The 24957-nt window shown below is 44.5% G+C and overlaps 1 protein-coding gene across 1 annotated transcript in view; it reads left to right on the top strand.

Annotated features, from left to right (window-relative positions):
* The window catches only part of PAPPA (pappalysin 1), a 250562-nt gene that overhangs the window by 224609 nt on the left and 996 nt on the right, over window positions 1–24957 (top strand). The window lies entirely within an intron of this gene.

Here is a 24957-nt window from a genome sequence, read left to right as displayed (position 1 = left end):
TTCCTCCTGATGAGAGCTGGGACCAGAGTTTGGGGCCCGAGCCGAGAGTTGGGAGAGAGGTGGCCAACCTGGCCAATGTGAGTTGAAAAGTATTTCCTGTGACAAACGAGCTCACGGGGAGCTACTTCTTCTTTCTTTTCTTTTCTTTTCACATCTTTATTGGAGTATAATTGCTTTACAATGTTCTGTTAGTTGCTACTGTATAACAAAGTGAATCAGCTATACATATACATATATCCCCATATCTCTTCCCTCTTGCGTCTCCCTCCCTCCCACACTCCCTATCCCACCCCTCTAGGTGGTTACAAAACACTGAGCTGATCTCCCTGTGCTCTGCAGCTGCTTCCCACTAGCTATCTATTTTATGTTTGGTAGTGTATATATGTCCATGCCACTCTCTCACTTCGTCTCAGCTTACCCTTTCCCCGCCCCATGTCCTCAAGTCCATTCTCAAGTATGTCTGTGTTTTTATTCCTGTCATGCCCCTAGGTTCTTCAGGATTTTTTTTTTTTTTTTAGTTTCCATATATTTTCCTCTTTCTGACTTACTTCACTCTGTATGACAGACTCTAGGTCCACCCACCTCACTACAAATGACTCAATTTCGTTTCTTTTTATGGCTGAGTAATATTCCACTGTATATATGTGCCACATCTTCTTTATCGTTTCATCTGTCAATGGACACTTAGGTTGCTTCCATGTCCTGGCTATTGTAAATAGAGCTGCAATGAACATTGTGGTACATGACTCTTTTTGAATTATGGTTTTCTCAGGGTATATGCCCAATAGTGGGATTGCTGGGTTGTATGGTAGTTCTATTTTTAGTTTTTTAAGGAACCTCCATACTGTTCTCCATAGTGGCTGTATTAACTTACATTCCCACCAACAGTGCAAGAGGATTCCCTTTTCTCCACACCCTCTCCAGCATTTATTGTCTGTAGAGTTTTTGATGATGGCCATTCTGACTGCTGTGAGGTGATACCTCATTGTAGTTTTGATGTGCATTTCTCTAATGGTTAGTGATGTTGAGCATCCTTTCATGTGTTTGCTGGCAATCTATATCTTCTTTGGAGAAATGTCTGTTTAGGTCTTCTGCCCCCTTTTGGATTGGGTTTGTTTTTTGACGTTGAGCTGCATGAGCTGCTTGTAAATTTTGGAGATTAATCCTTTGTCAGTTGCTTCATTTGCAAATATTTTCTCCCATTCTGAGGGTTGTCTTTTCGTCTTGTTTATGGTTTCCTTTGCTGTGCAAAAGCTTTTAAGTTTCATTGGTCCCATTTATTTATTTTTGTTTTTATTTCCATTTCTCTGGGAGGTGGGTCAAAAAGGATCTTGCTGTGATTTATGTCATAGAGTGTTCTGCCAGTGTTTCCCTCTAAGGCTTTTATAGTGTCTGGCCTTACATTTAGGTCTTTAATCCATTTTGAGTTTATTTTTGTATACGGTGTTAGGGCGTGCTCTCATTTCGTTCTTCTATGTGTGGCTGTCCAGTTTTCCCAGCACCACTTATCGAAGAGTCTGTCTTTTCTCCATTGTATACTCTTGCCTCCTTTATCAAAAATAAGGTGACTATATGTGCGTGGGTTTATCTCTGGGCTTTCTATCCTGTTCCATTGATCTGTCTTTCTGTTTTTGTGCCAGTACCATACTGTCTTGATTACTGTAGCTTTGTAGTATAGTCTGAAGTCCGGGAGCCTGATTCCTCCAGCTCTGTTTTTCTTGCTCAAGATTGCTTTGGCTATTCGGGGTCTTTTGTGCTTCCATACAAATTGTGAGACTTTTTGTTCTAGTTCTGTGAAAAATGCCATTGGTAGTTTGATAAGGATTGCATTGAATCCGTAGATTGCTTTGGGTAGTATAGTCATTTTCACAATGTTGATTCTTCCACTCCAAGAACATGGTATATCTCTCCATATGTTTGTATCATCCTTAATTTCTTTCATCAGTGTCTTATTGTTTTCTGCATACAGGTCTTTTGTTTCCTTAGGTAGGTTTATTCCTAGGTATTTTATTCTTTTTGTTGCATTGGTAAATGCAAGTGTTTCCTTAATTTCTCTTTCAGATTTTTCATCATTAGTGTATAGGAATGCAAGAGATTTCTGTGCATTAATTTTCTATCCTGCTACTTCACCAAATTCACTGATTAGCTCTATTAGTTTTCTGTTAGCATCTTTAGGATTCTCCATGTATAGCATCATGTCATCTGCAAGCAGTGACAGCTTTACTTCTTCTTTTCTGATTTGGATTCCTTTTATTTCTTTTTCTTCTCTGATTGCTCTGGCTGAAAGTTCCAAAACTGTGTTGAATAATAGTGGTGAGAGTGGACAACCTTGTCTTGTTCCTGATCTTAGTGGAAATGGTTTCAGTTTTTCACCATTGAGGATGATGTTGGCTGTGGGTTTGTCATATATGGCCTTTATTATGTTGAGGTAAGTTCCCTCTGTGCCTACATTCTGGAGGGTTTTTATCATAAATGGGTGTTGAATTTTGTTGAAAGCTTTTTCTGCATCTATTGAGATGACCATATGGTTTTTCTCCTTCAGTTTGTTAATATGGTTTATCACATTAATTGATTTGCGTATATTGAAGAATCCCTGCATTCCTGGCATAAACCGCACTTGATCATGTGTATGATCCTTTTAATGTGCTATTGGATTCTGTTTGCTAGTATTTTGTTGAGGATTTTTGCATCTGTGTTCATCAGTGACATTGCCCTATAGTTTTCTTTCTTTGTGACATCTTTCTCTGGTTTTGGTATCAGGGTGATGGTGGCCTCGTAGAATCAGTTTGGGAGAGATCCTCCCTCTGCTATATTTTGGAAGAGTTTGAGAAGGATAGGTGTTAGCTGTTCTCTAAATGTTTGATAGAATTCGCCTGTGAAGCCCTCTGGTCCTGGGCTTTTGTTTGTTGGAAGATTTTTAATCACAATCTCAATTTCAGTGCTTGGGATTGGTCTGTTTATATTTTCTATTTCTTCTTGGTTCACTCTCAGAATGTTGTGCTTTTCTAAGACTTTGTTCATTTCTTCCTTGTGTCCATTTTATTGGCATATAGTTGCTTGTAGTAATCTCTCATGATCCTTAGTATTTCTGCAGTGTCAGTTGTTACTTCTCCTTTTCCATTTCTAATTCTATTGATTTGAGTCTTCTCCCTTTTTTTCTTGATGAGTCTGGCTAATGGTTTATCAATTTTGTTTATCTTCTCAAAGAACCAGCTTTTAGTTTTATTGATCTTTGCTATTGTTTCCTTCATTTCTTTTTCATTTATTTATGATTTCTTTCCTTCTGCTAACTTTGGGTTTTTGTTGTTCTTCTTCTTTCTCTAATTGCTTTAGGTGTAAGGTTAGTTTGTTTATTTGAGATGTTTGTTTCTTGAGGTAGGGTTGTACTGCTATACACTTCCCTGTTAGAACTGCTTTTGCTGCATCACATAGGTTTTGTGGCGTCGTGTTTTCCTTGTCATTTGATTTTAGGTATTTTTTGATTTCCTCTTTGATTTCTTCAGTGATCTCTTGGTTATGTAGTAGTGTATTGTTTAGCCTTCATGTGTTTGCATTTTTTACAGGTGTTTTCCTTTAATTGATATCTAGTCTCATAGTGTTGTGGTCAGAAAAGATATTTGATACAATTTCAATTTTCTTAAATTTACGAAGGCTTGATTTGTGACCCAAGATATGATCTATCCTGGAGAGTGTTCCATGAGCACTTGAGAAGAAAGTGTATTCTGTTGGTTTTGGATGCAATGTCCTTTAAATATCAATTAAGTCCATCTTATTTAATGTATTATTTAAAGCTTGTGTTTCCTTATTTATTTTCATTTTGGATCATCTGTCCATTGGTGAAATTGGGGTGTTAAAGTTCCCTACTATGATCGTGCTACTGTCAATTTCTCCCTTTTATGGCTGTTAGCATTTGCCTTATGTATTGAGGTGCTCCTGTGTTGGGTGGATAAATATTTACAATTGTTATGTCTTCTTCTTGGATTGATCCCTTGATCATTATGTAGTGTCCTTCTTTGTCTCTTGCAATAGTCTCTATTTTAAAGTCTGTCTTGTCTGATATGAGAATTGCTACTCCAGCTTTCTTTTACTTTCCATTTGCATGGAATATCTTTTTCCATCACCTCACTTTCAGTCTGTATGTGTCCCTAGGTCTGAAGTGGGTCTCCCGTAGACAGCACCTATACGGGTCTTGTTTTTGTATCCATTCAGCGAGCCTGTGTCTTTTGGTTGGAGCATTTAATCCATTTACATTTAAGGTAGTTATTGATATGTATGTTCCTATTACTATTTTCTTAATTGTTTTGGGTTTGTTATTGTAGGTGTTTTCCTTCTCTTGTGTTTCCTGCCTGGAGAAGTTCCTTTAGCATTTGTTGTAAAGCTGGTTTGGTGGTGCTGAATTCTCTTAACTTCTGCTTGTCTGTAAAGGTTTTAATTTCTCTGTTGAATCTGAATGAGATCCTTGCTGGGTAGAGTAATCTTGGTTGTAGGTTTTTCCCTATCATCACTTTAAATATGTCCTGCTACTCCCTTCTGGCTTGCAGAGTTTCTGCTGAAAGATCAGCTGTTAACCTTATGGGGATTCCCTTATATGTTATTTGTTGTTTTTCCTTAGCTGCTTTTAATATTTTTTCTTTGTATTTAATTTTTGATAGTTTGATTAATATGTGTCTTGGCGTGTTTCTCCTTGGATTTATCCTATATGGGACTCTCTGTGCTTCCTGCCCTTGACTGACTATTTCCTTTCCCATATTTGGGATTTTCAACTATAATCTCTTCTAATATTTTCAGTCCCTTTCTTTTTCTCTTCTTCGTCTGGGACCCCTATAATTCGAATGTTGGTGCGTGTAATTTGTCCCAGAGGTCTCTGAGACTGTTCTCAATTCTTTCATTCTTTTTTCTTTATTCTGCTTGTGTTAGTTATTTCCACTATTTTATCTTCCAGGTCACTTATCCATTCTTCTGCCTCAGTTATTCTGCTGTTGATTCCTTCTAGAGAATTTTTAATTTCATTTATTGTGTTGTTCATCATTGTTTGTTTGCTCTTTAGTTCTTCTAGGTCCTTGGTTAAACGTTTCTTGTATTTTCTCCATTCTGTTTCCAAGATTTTGGATCATCTTTACTATCATTCCTCTGAATTCTTTTTCAGGTAGACCGCCTCTTTCCTCTTCATTTGTTTGGTCTGGTGGGTTTTTATCTTGCTCCTTCATCTGCTGTGCGTTTCTCTGTCTTCTCATTTTGCTTAACTTACTGTGTTTGGGGTCTCCTTTTCCCAGGCTGCAGGTTTGTAGTTCCCATCGTTTATGGTGTCTGCCCCCAGTGAGTAAGGTTAGTTTCAGTGGGTTGTGTAGGCTTCCTGGTAGAGGGGACTGGTGCCTGTGCTCTGGTGGATGAGGCTGGATCTTTTCTTTGTGGTGGGCAGGACCGCATCCGGTGGTGTGTTTTGGGGTGTCTGTGATCTTATTATGATTTTAGGCAGCCTCTCTGCTAATGGGTGGAGTTGTGTTCCTGGCTTACTAGTTGTTTGGCATAGGGTGTCCAGCAGTGTAGCTTGCTGGTCGTTGAGTGGAGCTGGGTCTTAGTGTTGAGATGGAGATCTCTGGGAGAGCTTTCACCATTTGATATTATGTGGAGCCAGGAGGTCTCTGGTGGACCAATGTCCTGAACTTGGCTCTCCCACCTCAGAGACACAGGCCTGAGCACCAAGACCCAGTCAGCCACACAGCTTAGAAGAAAAGGGAGAAAAAAAAAGAAAAAAAAAAGTTTTTAAAATAAAAATTAATTAATATTATTAAAAATAAAAAAGCTTAAAAGTAATAAAAAAAAGAAAGAGCAACCAAACCAAAAAACAAATCCAAAAGTGATAACAAGTGCTAAAAAGTATACAAAAAAATCCCAAAAAACCAAAAAAACAACAGACAGAATCCTAGGACAAATGGTAGAAGCAAAGCTGTACAGACAAAATCACAGAAAGAAGCATACATATACACACTCACAAAAAGAGAAAAAGGAAAAAATATATATATATGTAAAAGGAGGAAGAGAGCAACCAAATCAGTAAACAAATCTACCAATGATAATAAACTCTAAATACTAAACTAAGATAAATGTAAAACCAGAAACAAATTAGATGCAGAAAGCAAACCCCAAGTCTACGGTAGCTCCCAAAGTCCACTGCCTCAGTTTTGGGATAATTCGTTGTCTATTCAGATATTCCAGAGATGCAGGTACATCAAGTTGATTGTGGAGATTTGATCTGCTGCTCCTGAGGCTGCTGGGAGAAATTTCTCTTTCTCTTCTTTGTTCTCACAGCTCCTGGGTTTCAGCTTTGGATTTGGCCCCGCCTCTGCGTGTAGGTCGCCGGAGGGCGTCTGTTCTTCACTCAGGCAGGACGGGGTTAAAGGAGCCACTGATTAGGGGGCTCTCGCTCACTCAGGCTGGGGGGGGAGGGAGGGGTACGGAATGCGGGGCGAGCCTGCAGCGGCAGAGGCTGGCATGCTGTTGCACCAGTCTGAGGAGCGCCTTGTGTTCTCCCGGGGAAGTTGTCCCTGGATCACAGGACCCTGGCAGTGGCGGGCTGCACAGGCTCCCAGGAGGGGAGGTGTGGATAGGGATCTGTGCTTGCACACAGGCTTCTTGGTGGCGGTAGCAGCAGCCTTAGCGTGTCATGCCCGTCTCTGGTGTCCATGCTGATAGCCGCGGCTTGCGCCCGTCTCTGGAGCTTGTTTAGGTGGTGCTCTGAATCCCCTCTCCTCGCGCACCCCAAAACAATGGTCTCTTGCCTTTTCGGCAGGTCCAGACTTTTTCCTGGACTCCCTCCCAGCTAGCCGTGGCGCACTAGCCCCTTCAGGCTGTGTTCATGCAGCCATCCGCAGTCCTCTCCCTGGGATCTGACCTCTGAAGCCCAAGCCTCAGCTCCCAGCCTCCGCCCACCCTGGCGGTTGAGCAGACAAGCCTCTCGGGCTAGTGAGTGCTAGTCGGTACTGATCCTCTGTGCAGGAATCTCTCTGCTTTGCCCTTTGCACCCGTTGCTGCACTCTCCTCTGTGGCTCCGAAGCTTCCCCCCCACCCCATACCCCCACTCCCCGTCTCCACCAGTGAAGGGGCTTCCTAGTGTGTGGAAACTTTTCCTCCTTCACAGCTCCCTCCCAGTGGTACAGGTCCTGTCCCTATTCTTTTGTCTCTGTTTTTTTCTTTTTTCTTTTGCCCTACCCAGGTATGTGGGGAGTTTCTTGCCTTTTGGGAAGTCTGAGGTCTTCTGCCAGCATTCAGTAGGTGTTCTGTAGGAGTTGTTCCACATGTAGATGTATTTCTGATGTATTTGTGGGGAGGAAGGTGATCTTCACGTCTTACTTCTCCATCATCTTGAAGGTCTCTGAACTATTTCTATTTTTATATTCATATATATTCTAAGCTGAAAAAACATTTGATCTTATCTCTCATTTTAAAGAGGGGAAACTGGTTTTGAGATGTGAAGGGCAAAGAATCGCAGTCATTTTGGCTATAGAGCTCTGTGATGATCTAGTCCAAACTTTTCGTTTCCTTAATGGGGGCTCTGAGGCCCGTAAAGGAGGAATGATTTGTCCAAGGTAGCATAGTGAGTGATAGAAATAGAGCAAGGTTCCTGGCTTCCTATCCTAGTCCCTTTATACTGTAGCGTCCTTAAGAGAATTTGTTCCTTCAAGAAAGATGCTCTGATTCTAAAATACAGGGGTGAACAGGGCAAGATCCAAGAAACACACTCAAGTTGGAGAACTGTTACTGTATCTCCTGGTTGGCTCCAGGCTTCTTTAGTTGCATTTTTTGCTGTACATAGTTAGTATACTTAGTATATGGTTGTGATGTACAATAATTTATGTAATCATTTATCTCCAACTTTGATTTTAACGTTTAAGTCATTTCATTTTCTCACAACGATAATGATGCTGATGAACATCTTTACACGGAAATATTTTATAGCTGTAATTATTCATTTATAACTGATTCTTGGAATTAACATGAGTAGGATAAAAAGTGTGAGCATTTTTGTAATATTTTAATTTTATTGACAAGGTTGAGTTACAAGGTTGTTTTAGTTTCAGGTGTACAGCAAAGCAATTCAGTTATATATATACATATATTCATTCTTTTTTAGATTTTCTCATATACGTTATCACAGAATATTGCATAGAGTTCCCTGTGCTATACAGTAGGTCCTTGTTGGTTATCTATCTTATATATAGTAATGTGTGTGTGTTCATCCCAAGCTCCTGATTTATCCCTCCCCCCCACATTTCACCTTTGGTAGCCATAAGTTGGCTTTCAGTATCTGTAAGTCTGTTGATGTTTTGTAAATAAGTTCATTTGTATCTTTCAAAATTAGATTCCACATATGGGTGATATCATGATATTTGTCTTTCTCTGTCTGACTTCACTTAGTATAATAATCTATAGGTCCATCCATATTGCTGCAAATGGCATTAGTTCATTCTTTTTTATGGCTGAGTAATATTCCATTGTATATATGTAGCACATCTTCTTTATCCATTCCTCTGTCAGTGAACATTTAGGTTGCTTCCATGTCTTGGCTATTGTAAATAGTGCTGCAATGAAAATTGGGGTGCATGTACCCTTTCAGATTATGGTTTTCTTCAGCTATATGCCCAGGAGTAGGATTGCTGGATCATATGATAGTTCTATTTTTAATTTTTTTAAGGAACTTCCATACTGTTCTCCATAGTGGTTGTACCAATTTATATTCCCACCAACAGTATAGGAGGGTTCCCTTTTCTCCACACCTTCTCCAGCATTTATTTTTTGTAGACTTTTTGATGATAGCCATTCTGACCAGTGTGAGGATACCTCATTATAGTTTTGATTTGCATTTCTCTGATAATTAGTAATGTTGAGCATCTTTTCATGTGCTTTTTAGCCATCAGTATGTCTTCTTTGGAGAACTGTCTATTTAGCTCTTCTGCCCATTTTTTGATTGGGTTGTTTGTTTTTTTGACATAGAGCTGCATGAGCTGCTTGTATATTTTGGAAATTGATCCCTTGTCAGTCGCTTCGTTTGCAAATATTTTCTCCCATTCTGTGGGTTGTCTTTTCATTTCATTTATGGTTTCCTTTGCTGTGCAGAAGAAGCTTTTGAGTTTAATTAGGTCCCATTTATTTTTGTTCTTATTTTCATTACTCTAGGTGGACCTAAAAAAGATCTTGCTGCGATTTATGTCAAGGAGTGTTCTTCCCATGTTGTCCTCTAAGAGTTTTATAGTGTCCGGTCTTACTTACTTGTTTAGGTCTTTAACCCATTTTGAGTTTACTTTTGTGTATGGTGTTAGGGAGTGTTCTAATTTCATTCTTTTACATATAGCTGTCCAGTTTTGCCAGCGCCACTTATTGAAGAGACTGTCTTTCCTCCATTGTATAGTCTTGCCTCCTTTGTCGTAGATTAATTGACCAGAGGTGTGTGAGTTTACTTTTGGGCTTTCTATCCCATTCTGTTGATCTGTATTTCTGTTTTTGTGTCTGTACCATACTGTTTTGATGACTGTAGCTTTGTAGTATAGTATGAAGTCAGGGAGCCTGATTCCTCCAGCTCCATTTTTCTTTCTGAGGGTTGCTTTGGCTATTTGGTGTTTCCATATAAATGTAAAAAAAAAACAAAACAATTTTGTTCTACTTGTGTGAAAAATGCCATTGGTAATTTGAGAGGGATTGCACTGAATCTGTAGATTGCCTTCGGTAGTATAGTCATTTTGAATATATTGATCCTTCCAATCCAAGAACGTGGTATATTCTTCCGTCTGTTTGTGTCCTCTCTGATTTCTTTCATCAGCATCTTATAGCTTTTAGAGTAGAGGTCTTTTGTTTCCTTAGGTAGGTTTATTCCTAGGTATTATTTTATTCTTTTTGGTGCAATGGTAAATGGGATTGTTTCCTTAGTTTCTCTTCCTGAGAATTCATTGTTAGTGTATAGGAATGCGAGAGATATCTGTGTATTAATTTTGTATCCTGCAACTTTACCAAATTCATTGATGAGCTATAGTAGCTTTCTGATAGCATCTTTGGGATTTTCTATGTATAGTATCATGTCATCTGCAAACAGTGACAGTTTTACTTCTTCCTTTCCAATTTGGATTCCTGTTATTTCTTTTTCTTCTCTGATTGCCATGGCTAGGACTTCCAAAACTGTGTTGGATAGAAGTGGTGACAATGGACATCCTTGCCTTGTTCCTGATCTTAGAGGGAATGCTTTCAGATTTTCACTGTTGAGAATGATGTTTTCTGTGGGTTTGTCATATATAGCCTTTATTATGTTAAGTTTCCTCTATTCCCACTTTTCTGGAGAGCTTGATCATAAATCGGTGTTAAATTTTGTCAAAAGCTTTTTCTGCATCTATTGAGATGATCATATGGTTTTTATACTTCAGTCTGTTAATATGGTGTATCACACTGATTGATTTGTGGATATTGAAGAATTCTTGCATCCCTGGGATAAATCCCACTTGATCCCGGTGTATGATCCTTTTAATGTATTGTTGGATTCGGTTTGTTAGTATTTTGTTGAGTATTTTTGCATCTATGTTCATCAGTGATATCGGCCTGTAATTTTCTTTTTTGGTGGTATCTTTGTCTGAGTTTGGTATCAGGGTGATGGTGGCCTCATAGAATAAGCTTTGGAGTGTTCCTTCCTCTGCAATTTTTTGGGAAGAGTTTCAGAATAATAGGTGTTAATTCTTCTCTAAATGTTTGATAGAATTTGCCTGTGAAGCTCTCTGGTCCTGGACTTCTGTTTGTTGGAAGTTTTTTAATCACTGTTTCAATTTCAGTACTTGTGATTGGTCTGTTCATATTTTCTGTTTCTTCCTGGTTCAGTCTTAGAAGGTTGTAGCTTTCTAAGAATTTATCCATTTCTTCTAGGCTGTCCATTTTATTGCCATATAGTTGCTTGTAGTAGTCTCTTATGCCCCTCTGTATTTCTGTGGTGTCAGTTGTAACTTCTTTTTCATTTCTAATTTATTGATTTGAGTCCTCTCCTTTTTTTTCTTGATGAGTCTGGCTAAAGGTTTATCAATTTTGTTTATCATCTTCTCAAAGAACCAGCTTTTAGTTTCACTGATCTTTGCTATTGTTTTCTTCATCTGTATTTCATTTATTTCTGCTCTGATCTTTATGATTTCTTTCCTTCTACTTACTTTGGGTTTTGCTTGTCCCTCTTTCTGTAGTTAATTTAGGTGTAAGGTTAGGTTGTTCACTTGAGGTTTTTCTTGTTTCCTGAGATAAGATTGTATTGCTCTAAACCTCTCTCCTAGAACTGCTTTTACTGCATCCAAAGGTTGTGTTTTTTACAGGTTTTTTCCCTGTACTTGATTTCTAATCCAGTAGTGTTGTGGTTGGAAAAGATGCTTGATATGATTTCTTAAATTTACCAAGGCTTAATTTGTGGCCCAAAATGTTATCTATCCTGGGGAATCGTCCATGAGCACTTGAGAAGAAAGTGTATTTTGCTGCTTTCAGATGGAATGTTCCATAAATATCAATTAAGTCCATTTGTTCTAATATGTGTCATTTAAGGCCTGTGCTTCCTTATTGATTTTCTGTCCGGATGATCTGTCCATTGATGAGAGTGGGGTATTAAAGTCCCTCACTATTACTGTGTTACTGTTGATTTCTCCTTTTAGGGCTGTTAGCACTGGCTTATATATTGAGGTGCTCTGTTGGGTGCATATATATTTACAATTGTTATATCTTCTTCTTAGATTGATCCCTTGATCATTATGTAGTGTCCTTCTTTGTCTCTTGTAACAGTCTTTAAAGTCTATTTTGTCTGATATGAGTATTGCTGCTCCAGCTTTCTTTTGATTTCCATTTGCATGGAATACCTTTTTCCATCCCCTCACTTTCAGTCTGTATGTGTCCCTAGGTCTGAAGTGTACAGGTTTCGGTTTTGTATCCATTCAGCCAGTCTGTGTCTTTTGGTTGGAGCATTTAATCCATTTACATTTAAAGTAATTATCAATATAAATGTTCTTATTGACATTTTGTTAATTGTTTTGGATTTGTTTTTGAAGGTTTTTTTTCCTCCCTTCCTCTTCTGTTCTCTTGTCTTGTGATTTGATGTCCATCTTTAGTTATGTGTTTAGATTTCTTTTTCTTTTTTGTATGTGTATCTATTGTAGAGTTTTGGTTTGTGGTTCCCGTGAGGTTTTGATATAGCAGTCTTTATATGTACAAGATTGTTTTTAGTTGCTGCTCTCTTAATTTCAAATGCATTTCCTATATCCTGCATTTGTACTCTCCTCTTCTCATTACTGCTGATTCTTATATCATATTTGTGTGTGGATGATTTCCTACCTTTACTTTACGCTTGCATTTACTCATGAGCTTCCCTATTCGTAATTTTCTTGTATCTTTTTGTGGCCTTTTCTTTTCTGCCTAGAGAAATTTGTTTAGGATTTGTTGTAATGCTGGTTTGGTGGTGCTGAATTCTCTCAGCTTTTGCTTGTCTGTAAAACTTTTGATTTCTCTGTCGAATCTGAATGAGATCCTTGCTGGGTAGAATAATCTTGGTTGTAGGTTCTTCCCTTTCATCACTTTAAATATATTCTGCCACTCCCTTCTGGCTTGCAGAGTTTCTGCTGAAAAATCAGCTGATAACCTTATGGGGGTTCCCTTGTATGTTATTTGTTGCTTTTAATATTTATTCTGTCTTTAATTTTTGTTAGTTTGATTAATATGTCCCAGCGTGTTCCTCCTTGGGTTTATCTTCTTCAGGACTCTCTGCACTCCTGGACTTGAGTGTTTCCTTTCTCATGTTAGGGAAGTTTTCAGCTATAATCTCTTCAAATATTTTATCAGGCCCTTTCTCTCTCTCTCTTCTCCTTCTGGGACCCCCCCCCCCATAATGTGAATGTTGGTGTGTTTAATGTTGTCCCAGAGGTCTCTGAGACAGTTCTCATTTCATCTTTTTCTTTATTCTGTTCCATGGCAGTGATTTCCATCATTCTTTCTTCCAGGTCACTTATTTGTTCTTCTGCCTCAGTTATTCTGCTATTGATTCGTTCTGGTGTGTTTTTCATTCCAGTTACTGTATTGTTCATCTCTGTTCGTTTGTTCTTTAAATCTTCTGGCTCTTTGTTAATCATCTCATAACTTCTTTGTCTGTTCCTCCATTCTTTTTCTGAGATCTTGGATCATCTTTACTGTCATTACTCTAAACTGTTTTTCAGGTAGGTTGCCTATCTATCTCCTGTTTAGTTGTTCTTGTAGGTTTGTGTCTTGTTCCTTCATCTGAAACATTTCTCTGCCATCTCATTTTGTCTAACTCTGGGTGTTTGTGGTCTCCTTTCTGGTGGTTGCAGGGTTATGGCTCCTCTTCTGGTGTGTGCCCTCTGGTGGTTGAGATTGATCCTGAGGCTTGTGCAGGCTTCCTGGTGGGAGGAACTGGTGTCTCCCCACTGGTGGGTGGAGCTGGGTCTTGTTCCTCTGGTGGGCAGGGCTGTGTCAAGCGGTGTGTTTTTAGGTGGCTTTAGGTACCCTGTCTGCTGATGGGTGGGCCTGTGTTCCTATCCTGCTGGTTGTTTGGCCTGAGGTGTTCCAGCACTGAAGACTGTAGGCTGTTGGGTAGGGCCAGGATGTGATGCCAAAATGGGGACCTCCGGGAGACCTCACACCAATCAGAGCCTAGGAGAGCCCCTATTCTCTGGGGCTTCTGCCACCAGTGTTATTCTCCCCCCCCCACCCCCGCCCAGTGAGCCACAGCCAATCCCTGCCAGCCCAGGAGATCCTCTAAGACTTGAAGGTAGGTCCAGCCCCAGCTCCTATGGGGTTACTGCTTTGTGCTGGGTCCCAGTGTACCCTCCAAGAGTGGAGTCTCTGTTTCCCCCAGTCCTGTGGAGCTCCTGCACTCGAGTCCCACTGGCCCTCAAAGCCAAATGCTTTGGGGCTTCTTCCTTTCGATGCCAGACCCCCAGGCTGGGAAGTTTGATGTGAGGCTCAGGATTCTCTTGTGGGAGAACCTCTACAATATAGTTACTCTCCAGTTTGTGGGTCACCCACCTGGCAGGCATGGGATTTGATTATCTTGTGAAACTGCCCCTCCTGCTGTCTCATTGTGGCTTCTTTGTCTTTGAATGTAAAATATCTTTTTTGGTAGGTTCCAGTCTTTTTTATCGATGGTTGTCCAGCAGTTAGTTGTGATGTTGGTGTTTTCATGAGAGGAGGTGAGCTCAAGTCCTTCTACTCCACCCTCTTTTCCAGAGTTGAGGGACTGCTTTTAGTGTGGACGCCTGGGGCCTCTTTCCTCAGAACATGCTGTCCGTTATTCCCTTGATGTCGGGTATGCAGGTACAGCGGCCCTTGTACGTTCCTGGGACACTGGCAGTAGGGCCTGGTGCCTGCTCGCAGATTTCCTAAGGGCGGGTGCTGAGTTCTCCTGGGACATCGGGGACAGGGACAGGCTCCTGCGTGCAGGTCTCGTGGTGGTGGCCTGTGCCTGCCTCTGGAGCCCAGGATGGCAGCAGTGACTCGCACCCGCCCCCAGAGCTCCTGTAGGTGGTGTCCTGTTGCCTGGGAGTGCTCACAGGGAAAGAAGCTCTTAACGGTGGTCCCACCCCTCTCCTCATGCATTTCCCCCCCACACACAATAATGGTGCCTTGATTCTCTGGTGGGCCCAGTCTTCTTCCGAGTATACCCTTGGTTGCCACGGTCCAGCTCCTTCAGGCTGTTTCCAGACGGCCAACCCTGGTTCTCTCCTTGGGTCTGACCTCTGAAGCCTGAGCTTCAGCACCCAGCCCCCACCTGCACTAACAGAGGGGTGTTTTAGGCTACGGATTGCAGGGCAGTGGTGCCGACCTTCTGTGCAGGTTATGCTCCATTTTGCCGTCCGCAAACTAGTTGCTGTGCTCTCCTCCTAGGCTCTGAACCTCCCCCTCCATCCAGTCTGCTCTCCCCGCAGGGGAGGATACTTCCCAGCATGTGGAAACCTTTTCTCCTTCACAGCTCCCTCCCTGGGGCTCAGGCCCCATCCAGATTCCTTCTTTTTCTTGTTCCTCTTGTCCTACCTGGTTATGTGGAGGTTTTCTTGTCTTTCTGGAGGTCTGAGGTCTTCCGTCAACGTTTGGTAGCTGTTCTGTGAGAACTGTTCTACTTGTAGATGTATTTTTTAATGTTTTGTGGGAGAAGGTGAGCTCCACGTCCTACTCTTCCACCATCTCCATCCCCCCTCCAGGTGTGAGCATTTTTAAGGCCCTTGATACCTGTTACCAAACGAATACAGTGTGTCTCCTTCACTCCCTTGGAGTCAGCCTCTTTAACAGTGAACAATGAAGTTTGTGTTTTAGAAGTTTGTGTAGAATTACGAAATGTTATTCACCTGACACCATCAGCTGGAGAAAGAGCAGCTCCAATTAAAAGAATTTTCCTACCAACTATAACTTACATACTAAAACATTAAAAAATAAAACTAATTTTAGTGGGAAACTTCCTTAAGTGGATTGTTATTTCTAGGGAGTACGTGGTAGGGACGTGAAGTCGTGATTGATTGAGGTTCAGGTGCAGATTCCAAATTATTACAGTCATTTGAATATATAGATATATATCTCAAATGGCCATTTTGACTCTATTTCTATACTGGGTTCAGCTACAGCAATTTCAGGCTCCAGGGCCCTGAGATGAGTGCTGTCTCTTTACTAAGGGACCCAGAGTTAGTTAGCTTTTTGCTGGTTCTGAACATGCTCCCTAGTCTTTTTTCCCCCCTTTTCTTTTCTACTCACATTATAAATGCAATTTTGGATTTTTGTGTTAAAAGAGTACCTTCTCCCACTTTAAATTGTTGCTTCTTCCTGTCGGCCTAGGACTCAGAGTGCAGGTGACCAGGCTCCCTCCGTGAAAGGAGATGTGTGTTCATGGAGTATCTCTATGGGCTGAGCACTGGACCAGGTTGTGTGCACATGGTAGAGTCCAGACAGACAGCATACCTACCCTTGTACAGCTCGCAGTATGTTTTGGGAGCCAGATTTTCAGCAGTGAGGTATACAGCTATGTATTTGATTACCTTTGCAGAAGGGACAATGAAGGGAAGGTGTGGGATCTTTTGGAGAACAGTGTGAAGGTCAGAGAAAGCTCCCCTGAGGAAGAGACATTTACACTGAGTCCTAAAGAATGAGTAGGAGTTTTCCTGGTGAAGGTTGAGTAGTGGTTAGGGGCAGAGTGGAGACAGCTGTTGGAACTATGTGTGACCTGTGTATTAGAGAGCCGGATGACCTCTCTCAGGGTGCACGTGGCTTTGTCATAGTTATTTGTTGTTCAGAAGTGTTTGGAACTTTCTTCAGATTCAAGACTCCTGGAAATCTGACCTCTGGAGAAGAAAGGTGATTCGAATTAAAGTCATATTCCTACGATTAAAATTTCCCAACCTAACTTCTACGTAAACTCCAACTTCTTGGACCCTTTCTACTCTCTCATCCACAACCAATTATCCTTGCAGTGAGCTGCTGTACGGAGGTAGATAGTTTTTAATAAGACGGAACACCCCTGAGTGAGTGGCCGCACATCAGACACTGCCAGACACTCATCCTCTGTTATCTTCCTAATGCTCATTTCAACCCCAGCCCCATTGCACAGGGGAGCCAGTTTGGGTTCAGACTACTTACAGGACTTGTTTGCAAATGCCAAGGCCCCAATTCGAACCCAGTTCTGTCTGACTGACTCACAAGCCCAGCTCTTTTCTTTCTCCTGCGTGGGGCTGAGTCTCAGAAGAGGAAAGCAGGTGGGGACAGAACCTTGTCCTCAGTGCACCTGGGCATGACCCTGCCCGTTCCAGTTGGAGACATTTCACTGTGGACCCAGACAGCCAGGGAACCCTGGGTGTGGGACCCCCTCCCCTTGAGAAGGAGAAAGCAGCTTTTCTCAGGAGCAGCGACAGGGTGGGGAATAGCTGAGGCTCCCAGCCTTACCAATCAATCGTGACTACCCAGACAGGAGTTTCCCCTGAACACAACAAAGTCCTGGTTTCTGCCTCCCGCTTCCACAGCAGGAAGCTCTCAGGGCAGGAGAGGGGCCAGAGACAGGCTTCCTTCCTCTCCTCCCCCTGTCCTTCACCTGCTAGCCTGTTTAATTCCCACCTGTACCCTTGGCCCCAGTTCCATATTGTGGGAAGTTCCCTGCCCGTGAACTCTGAGCCTGGTGCTCAGAATCTCATTGGCAGCACAGACTGACTCATGCACCTTCCCAAGTGACAGTAATTGAGCACTTACCACGTGCTTGGCCATGGGTTAGAATCTCTGTGCATATTATTCCATTTAGACTCCAGAACCATCCAACAAAGTACACATTTGAGACTCAGGTGGAATCACTTGTACAGGTGGCCGCTCTCTGTGTAGGATTTAGGATTTCCTGACTCCAAGCAAATGATAGTAGTTACTGTTTTTCGAGAGCTCACTGTTTACCAAGCATAGTGTCCCTTGTTCTTTCATGTGTCATTTCATTTCATCACTACAGTAGCTCTGTTGTAGGTGTGGTCTCTTTTATCTTCACCTTATAGATGATGCAGCTGAGGCTTAGAAGGGTTGAGGCCATACAGCCAGTAAGTGGTCGCACTGAGACACAAAGCTCGGGACTCTGCGCCGCACAGCACCTGCCTCTGACCCCCGTTCTGAGCATCTAGTTGCAATGGGCTTGCACCATGCCCTTCCTTCAGTGGATGGGCCTCTTGCTTTCCTGGTCCTCCTGGCCTGGTCCTAGGTATGAACTGCAGCCCCAGAGCTAAGCACTTTCTCCTGGACTGCCTTCCTGCCTCCTCTCCCCCTAAACCTCTCCCCAGTCCCCAGAGCTGGGGCCTCCTCCCAGTCACTTGGGCCAGAATGATGTCTGTCTGCTCTCTCCAGCCTTCCTCCCCTTGTTTGTCTGTATAGACATCAGCTGTTCCCCACGTTTGCCTTGTGGGGTGACCTGGGCCCCGCTGGCCGACAAGAGCAAGACAGTGCAGGAAACTCCATCCGACAGGGGTGACCAGCTTCCTGCCCAGACACCTGTGTGCAGCTCAAGGCAGGCAGGAAGGGGAGGGACTCAGCTGCTCACATGCCAGCTTATTATTTTCCTGTTGGAGCCCTGAGTCTAGAATACAGAGCAGATTTCCAGAACGGTTGCTTCAACAGTTTCCCCTTGTAACAATAACAAAAACATATTCATTTCTAATTGAAATCATTCTAAGTAAGCATGTGTTGGGGGTGTAAGGGAGGAAGGAGAGACAACCTTAAAATATTGGACATACCAGGGCTTTCTAAGGCGTGGTGGCCTGGAACGCTGGTTACGGTCATGTCTCGGGCGGCTGCTAAGAGACTGATTCTGGAAGATGTCTGGGGAGTCGGGATGCAGTCCCAGTTCGACAGCTTAGCTCTGAGGCCTTGGGCAGGCCAGGTTCATTAGGTTTTTCTCTCTTGATGTTTGGATTAGATTCATGTCTAAGGACCCTCCACAGGGCTTCCTGAGTGAGGTGGTGAGTGAACAGGAGCTTGAGGGCTGATCAGGGCTGGGCTCAGGGCAGAATGAAAGAAATAAGCCCAGGAGCATGTTTCAGCACAGGACGGCACACCCAACTGATGACATTAAATGTAGGGTTGCCACATGCCTTCGCTAATCTAAGTGAAAACCTGTTTTCTTGAGAAAGGGCATGAAACCCAAACGTAGTCCATTGGTCCAAGGAGGCTAGCGATTCTATAAGATATGGGAAGATAACAAAGCATGAGATGGAAAGCAGCCGTCTTAGCAGAGCTGATAAAGGGTTGGATGTTGAGTTGCAGAGTTGGGGATATACATCAACAGGTCTAACATCTCAGCTTAGCAGCCAGAATGGTCATCAGAAAAGAAGTCAGGCGGCCTCACACCTCTATGCACAGCCCTTCCGTGCCCCTCCGTTTACCAGAGTGAAAACCAGTCCTCCTGATGATGGCCTGCGTGCTCTGCCCACCCCCAGACCTCTCTGCCCTCACCCCCCACCATGGGTGGCTTGCCCCACTTCACCCCAGCCCTCTGGACTCCTTGCCATCCCACACACAGGCCAGGCATCCTCCTACCTTCCAGTCTTCACCATTAGCTGTGCTTTTGGCCAAGAACATTCTTCTCCGTTCATCCTCATGACTCACTCCAAGTCTTTGCCCAAGTGTTGTGTTCGCAATGTGCCCCACCCTGACCACCCACCTTACATCACCTCTGGCACTCCCACACCCGTTTACCTTGGCTTCCATGCTTTCTTCCTTCCATAACACATCACTTCGGCACATACTGTAAAATGTATTTAGTATTTATCGTCTGGCAATCTCTATACCTCTTGGCTGCTGGCATGAAAATCTCATGAGAGCAAGAAGGTGCATTTATTTTGATCACTGTTATATCCCAAGTTCTGGTGCACCCCACTGCTGAGAACCTGCTGTGTGATAGATACCGTGCTAGGCCACGAGCGAGATGGACCTGGGCCTATCCATGCTGTGTTCGTATCTTGGGGACCAGTGGCCAGGCATTAAGAGCACAGTAAATGCTAATGGAGACACAGCAATTGAGGAGCGTCAGTGCAGCTTCCTAGAGAAAGGCAACATCAGGTGAGACATGGAAGGTGCCGTAGGTCTTACTCAGGTAAAAGAAGTAGGAGGAGGGCCAGAGATAAAGATGAGAGAGAAGAGTATTTCTGGTAGAGGGCAGAGTCTGTGAAAAGCCCAGAACAAGGGAACACATTAAGGAAACCCTAATCCCTGAATATGGCTAGAGCACAGTGCAAGAGGGGAACGGGTGAGAGAGGTGAGACTAGAGGCATGAGCAAGGCTTTTATAAACCATGCTGCGGAATTTGAACTGTATCCAGGGAGCAGTGATTTTAAGCACTGAACCAGCCTAGAGGATCCTAAAAGGCTTCCTGGAAGAGGGGACGGATGTGCTGAACTTGTAAGATTAGTAAGAAATAACAGGCAAATGACTAAGCAAAGTAGACTAATCTCCTTGTCCAAAATTCACTGCTTTCTGGAGTGTTACGATTTCCCCCATTTGGGGTGTAGCTTTGACTTTTTCCTGTGGGTGAGTTAAACACTCATTTCAACTTGATCCTATGAAAGGAATCAGACCTTTCTATCCCCCCAAATTATTATCCATTGTCAATGCCATCACCACTGTCACCATCACCAGCATTATTTACTGAGCACATACGATACACCATGCACTGTGCAAGTGCTTTTACTTGAATTTTATACTTTATCCAAAATACTTCTCTGTGGCAGGACTGTTATTTCCCCCATTTTATAGACAAACTGAAGTTCCCCCCCTCCCCACCCAGCTTCCCCTCCGGCCAAAAGAAGTAACTTGCCTACTAGCATACGCTACTACATGACTAACAGTGCAAGGAATCAAAGCCAAGTCTCCTTCTCATCTAGCCTGGTGTGTTCCTCCACTTTACCCATGCTTTTTCTCCATTCTCTCCTCCACTTACCCACGTTTAAACAAGCTTCTGTGTTCTTTGACTGCTGCATGCCCCGTGCCAGACACAGACCTACCCTACCCCAAAGGAGCTTGCAGGGGAGCCCTCATCCTCAGCATCAGGCCTTGGTCTACTTGATGTCATCAAGTCTTTGCACCAACACTATGAAGCCCCCCAGACTCACTGTGGTACAGTGACTCACCCAGGACCCCACGGTGGGTGGGTGGACAGCCAGGCTTTCTGACCGTCAGTGCAGGATGCCTCCTGCTGCCCCACACTGCACAGTCTCTGCCTGTGACCTCCCTGTTGAGTCTGATTCAGAAGTCAGCCTCAGACAGACCTTCAGCCAGGGCCCTGTGGCGTTTGCCAGGCTGCATTCCTGAGCCGCTCACACACGCGGGCGGAGGTGTTATCCTGGGCAGCTCACCCACTGGGAGAAACCCCTGTGCTGAGCACCATCTCCAGCCTAGAGGAAAAAGAGAGAATCCTGGCCTTTAGTCACCGACCTGGGCTTGTTGACAGAATCCCAGAGTGGGTGGCCAAGCCGTTTATGGGACAGCCTGGCCACATGGTGCTGGGAATCCCAGATGTAAACTGGCCACCGCGGCACTGGTGCCGTGGGTGGTAGGTTTTCTTGGGAGGTTGTCTGGGGGATAAGGTGGGAAGCTGCCTGGGGAATCAGGGCATCTGGGAATCGGGCTGAGAGCCGGCTTTATCAGGATGGGACTCTTCTCTCCATATCAGTTTCTCCCTCTGTGAAAAGGGGAACCTGACTCCCATTCTACCTGCCCCGTGGGGGTGGTGCCGAGGGGCGGTTACAAATGGGTGCAGATGCCAAGCCAGTGACTCACCGCTTTGCATCTTCGTTTCCTCTGAGACGTAAAACGAGGATAGTAAGAATAGCTGCCTTATTAGTGTTGCTGGGAAGAGTGAGTAACTGGGTGCCAGGCACAGAATAAGGGATGAAAGGCCAGTGGCTGTGAAACAGACCACGCGGCGGTCAGCCGGGTCGGGGTGTGAAGAGGTGCCTTCCCCTTCCTCTCACTTGCTGACAAGCTCTCGGTGTTTGCAGCGGGGGGGGGGGGGGGGGGGGGGCGGTTAGAATCCTGCAGCATCTACTAAGTGAGGCCCAGGACAAGTTTGTTTCTTTTTAAACATGCTGAAGCCTCTATTTTTCCCATCTGTAAGCCTTCCGAGGTTGTGTGGAACCCATGAGCTAGCACACGGGAATCACCCACCACGCGGACAGCCTCCGGAGGGGCCCGTGTGTATGTGTGTGTATAGTGGTGTTCACAGCCTCGAACCTGGACAGACAGGCTTCCCCGTCTCTTCCAGGTCAGACCTGGGAACACCTGGGGGAGTGGGCAGGGCTGGCGATATCCACCCTCTCTTCCCCATCGTAGGCCCTCGATCAGTGAAGTCACCTGGGAGGAGAGGAGCCCCCCCACCCCACCCCACCCCCGCCAGGCAGGCCCTGAACAGGCAGTTCACTGAGAGGCTAGAGGAAGGGCAAGGTGCCGATGCGGGTCCTCTGCACGGGGACCTCCACGAGCTGGTCTGGAGGCAGCATTGCTTGCTTCACTGGCTTCTCACCAGAACGCTCGTCTCACAGAGGGGAGTCCAAGTCCGCAGGTGCCAAGGACCTGCCGAAAGCCGTGCAGCGCTGCCTTCCAGGCCCCTAGCGAGCTGCGTCTACAAGCATGTGGGGGGGCCACAAGGAGAACCTGGATCTTTCTTTTCCCTGAGACCAAACCTTCTAGACTTCGTTGTGTTCTGACCGAAATTCCTTCCCTTAGGTTCCAGACCCATTTCTTTAGGGAAACGCTGAAACTCCCTGGGCTGGCCCAGGGAGGAAAGCAAATGGTCACACTATGCTCTCACAGCCAGACTGGCCAGACGGGCCTGAGAAGCTAACGGGTGTAGGGCCCTGCCAGCCGGTAGCTTTGGAGAAGCCAGTGGAACTGCAGATGGCAGAAAGGGGAACGTGTAAGACACAAAGCTGTGGAGAAAGTCTGCATTTCTCCATCTTTTCTGCCCAGGGCATTGCCTTCTGCCTTTCTCAGACTGTGAAGGATTTTCCAGACAGAGGGAAGGTAGAGATCATTAAAATCAACTCTTAATGTACAGATCGACAGGGAACCTGAAGCCCGGAGAAGGGAGGTAACTTGTACAAAGTCACACAGCACATGAGTGCAAGAACAGAGGCCCCGCGACTTGTATTTTTCCTGTATATTTGCGCATTCATATGTCGCTCCATCCGTGGGTCCATTGAATGCCTGCCATATGGTAGATAAAGACTCAGTTCAACGACAGACAGACATGGTCCCTGCCCGGACTGCCCTGGCACACAAGCGCAGAAGTGATTCCGCACAAGAATGGTGTAAGGAGAGGAGGCTGGGATATGGGATGAGCATGATGGTGCCGTCTCTGGCCAGACTAATGAGGGAGGAGGCGGTGCTTGAGGTACGACCTGGCACAGGAAGAGGAGCTGGCCAGGAAAAGGGAGGAGCAGGAATGGCTGCAAAAGCAGGAAAACACCAGTAAATAAAGCCACCGAGGGTGAGGGGACCAAGGGAACCAGGTGAGGTCTGAGAAGTGTGGAGACCACGCAAGGCCTTGAACTCTTGCTAAGGACTTTGTGTCGTATTCCGAGAGAATCTGTTGCATGTTTGCCTGTGTGAGGCGCAGCAGGAAGCGTGAGACATAGACCAGATGTGAAGCCGTCCCTAACGAATCGAGGAGCCCAATGGGAAAGAGTTAGTTGCAGAGAAAACTAACTGTGCAGAAGACATGCGCGGTAACTGGGTCATCTTAACGTTAGCATGGGCAGGAGGATGGGTTTTTGCCTCTTTCATCTTTGCTCACAACCATATGAAATACATTTTTTTAAAAATCATTTAAAAAATGATCTACCTTTTGTAGACGCAGAAACTCAGGGTGATGGCGGTGAAGGGGTTTTTCCCAAAGTTGTTCAGCGAGTATGACGCAAATGAGGACGCTAATCCAGGCCTCTCGGCTCACATGGTGGTGGTCTCCCCACTGGACCTCAGCTGTGAGATTTGGACGTGGCTCTGCCCTCAGTTTCCCCACACGGACTAGAGGGTTTTCTCTAGGTCTCTTCCAATTCTAACATTCTCTGCTTGTCTTAGAGGTGAAGAAGTTGCAGAGGAATGCTCTAGATCAGACGGTACCACCTGTGCATAGGCATGGAGGCTAGGAAGTGTCCTGAACAGGGCACAGTGAGCAGTTGTAAGCAGCAAGGCAGGCTCTGCATGGAAGCAGCTCCAGGGATACTCACCATGGCCTCACGCACCTGTGAGCTTAAACTGAAAAGAGAAACAAGTGCACTAGCCTGAGCACAGTGAGAGAGTTGGAGAGAGATGGAGAGGTAAACAGGCCTGCATTCGTATTCTGTGGCTTAGGCCCTGGGGAAACAAGAATGAACGCGGCTGACACAGTCCCCGTCCCGCTAAGCGAGACGGCACGCGGCACGCACTGCCTGCTAGGGGTTTTCCATTGGTTAGTTCATTACCCCTTGTCACCACCTCTGGAGGTGTGTGCTTTCATCACTCCCATTTCATGACGGAGTTAACTGAGGCTCAGAGAAATTGTCACGTGCTCAAGGTCACACCTCAGTTAGGTGAGGGAGCTGGGGCTTCTGCTTCAATCTTCCTGTTCATTCCTACAGTTTAAATTGTTGAAAAGTTGCAGGGTGGAGAGAGGTTGGGAGGGAGAGAGGGAGGGTGGGCACAGGGGCAGAGAGAAGAAGAATTATAGAGAATGAGCCCACAGGCTAGAGAGACAAAGATGCTCTCCAGGCCTGTGTGAGCACTCGAGACCCTTCCCCGGGGCAGGAGGCAAACGAGGTCATTAAATCCATCTGTGCAGATGGGGGACCCTCTGGGGGAAGTTATATGCAAATGTCATGATGCAATGAGGTGAAATCCACTCGCGTCAGCCCAGGCTGGGGCTCAAGCAGGGACAGCACTGTGCTCTTTGGAAAGACAGATCCTCCACTGTGTGGGGAGGACATTCACTCTACTGGGCTCTTTCTCACTGTTTCTAGAAAGGACAGCCAGCCCAAGGTCACACCGCGTGTGAAGGGATGGACTCGGAACTGAAACGTGGGCCTCTCACTTTCTCTTTTTAAATTTCTTTTAATTTTTTTCTAACCTTCATAATATATACTTATATCGAATTGTCATGTTGTATGCCTCTCGCTTTTTCCCATGCTGAAATCCGCTCCTGAGATCCTTCAACCAAATTTTCTGCAAAAGTCTCTCTGTGAAATGTTCCCCACCAGGATTTAAGCCCCCTAGAAGGTGGTCTGAGCTTGCTGACAAATGCTTTTGTTGTTTTCATCATTGCCTCTCAAAATCAAAATTACCGATATATGCAGAGAGTTATGTTTTCTTAAAAGACCTTGTCACATCCTTTATATCACTTGATCACCACAACAGCCCTGTAAGTTAGATATTCCATTGTACAAGTCTATTAACCAACTCTGGTGTAGTACA

The sequence above is a fragment of the Lagenorhynchus albirostris genome, chromosome 7 (genome assembly GCF_949774975.1).
Source record: "Lagenorhynchus albirostris chromosome 7, mLagAlb1.1, whole genome shotgun sequence".
Taxonomy (NCBI): Eukaryota; Metazoa; Chordata; class Mammalia; order Artiodactyla; family Delphinidae; genus Lagenorhynchus; species Lagenorhynchus albirostris.
The sequence above is the reverse complement of the archived record's forward strand: the minus strand, read 5'-3'. Positions and strand labels throughout refer to the sequence as shown.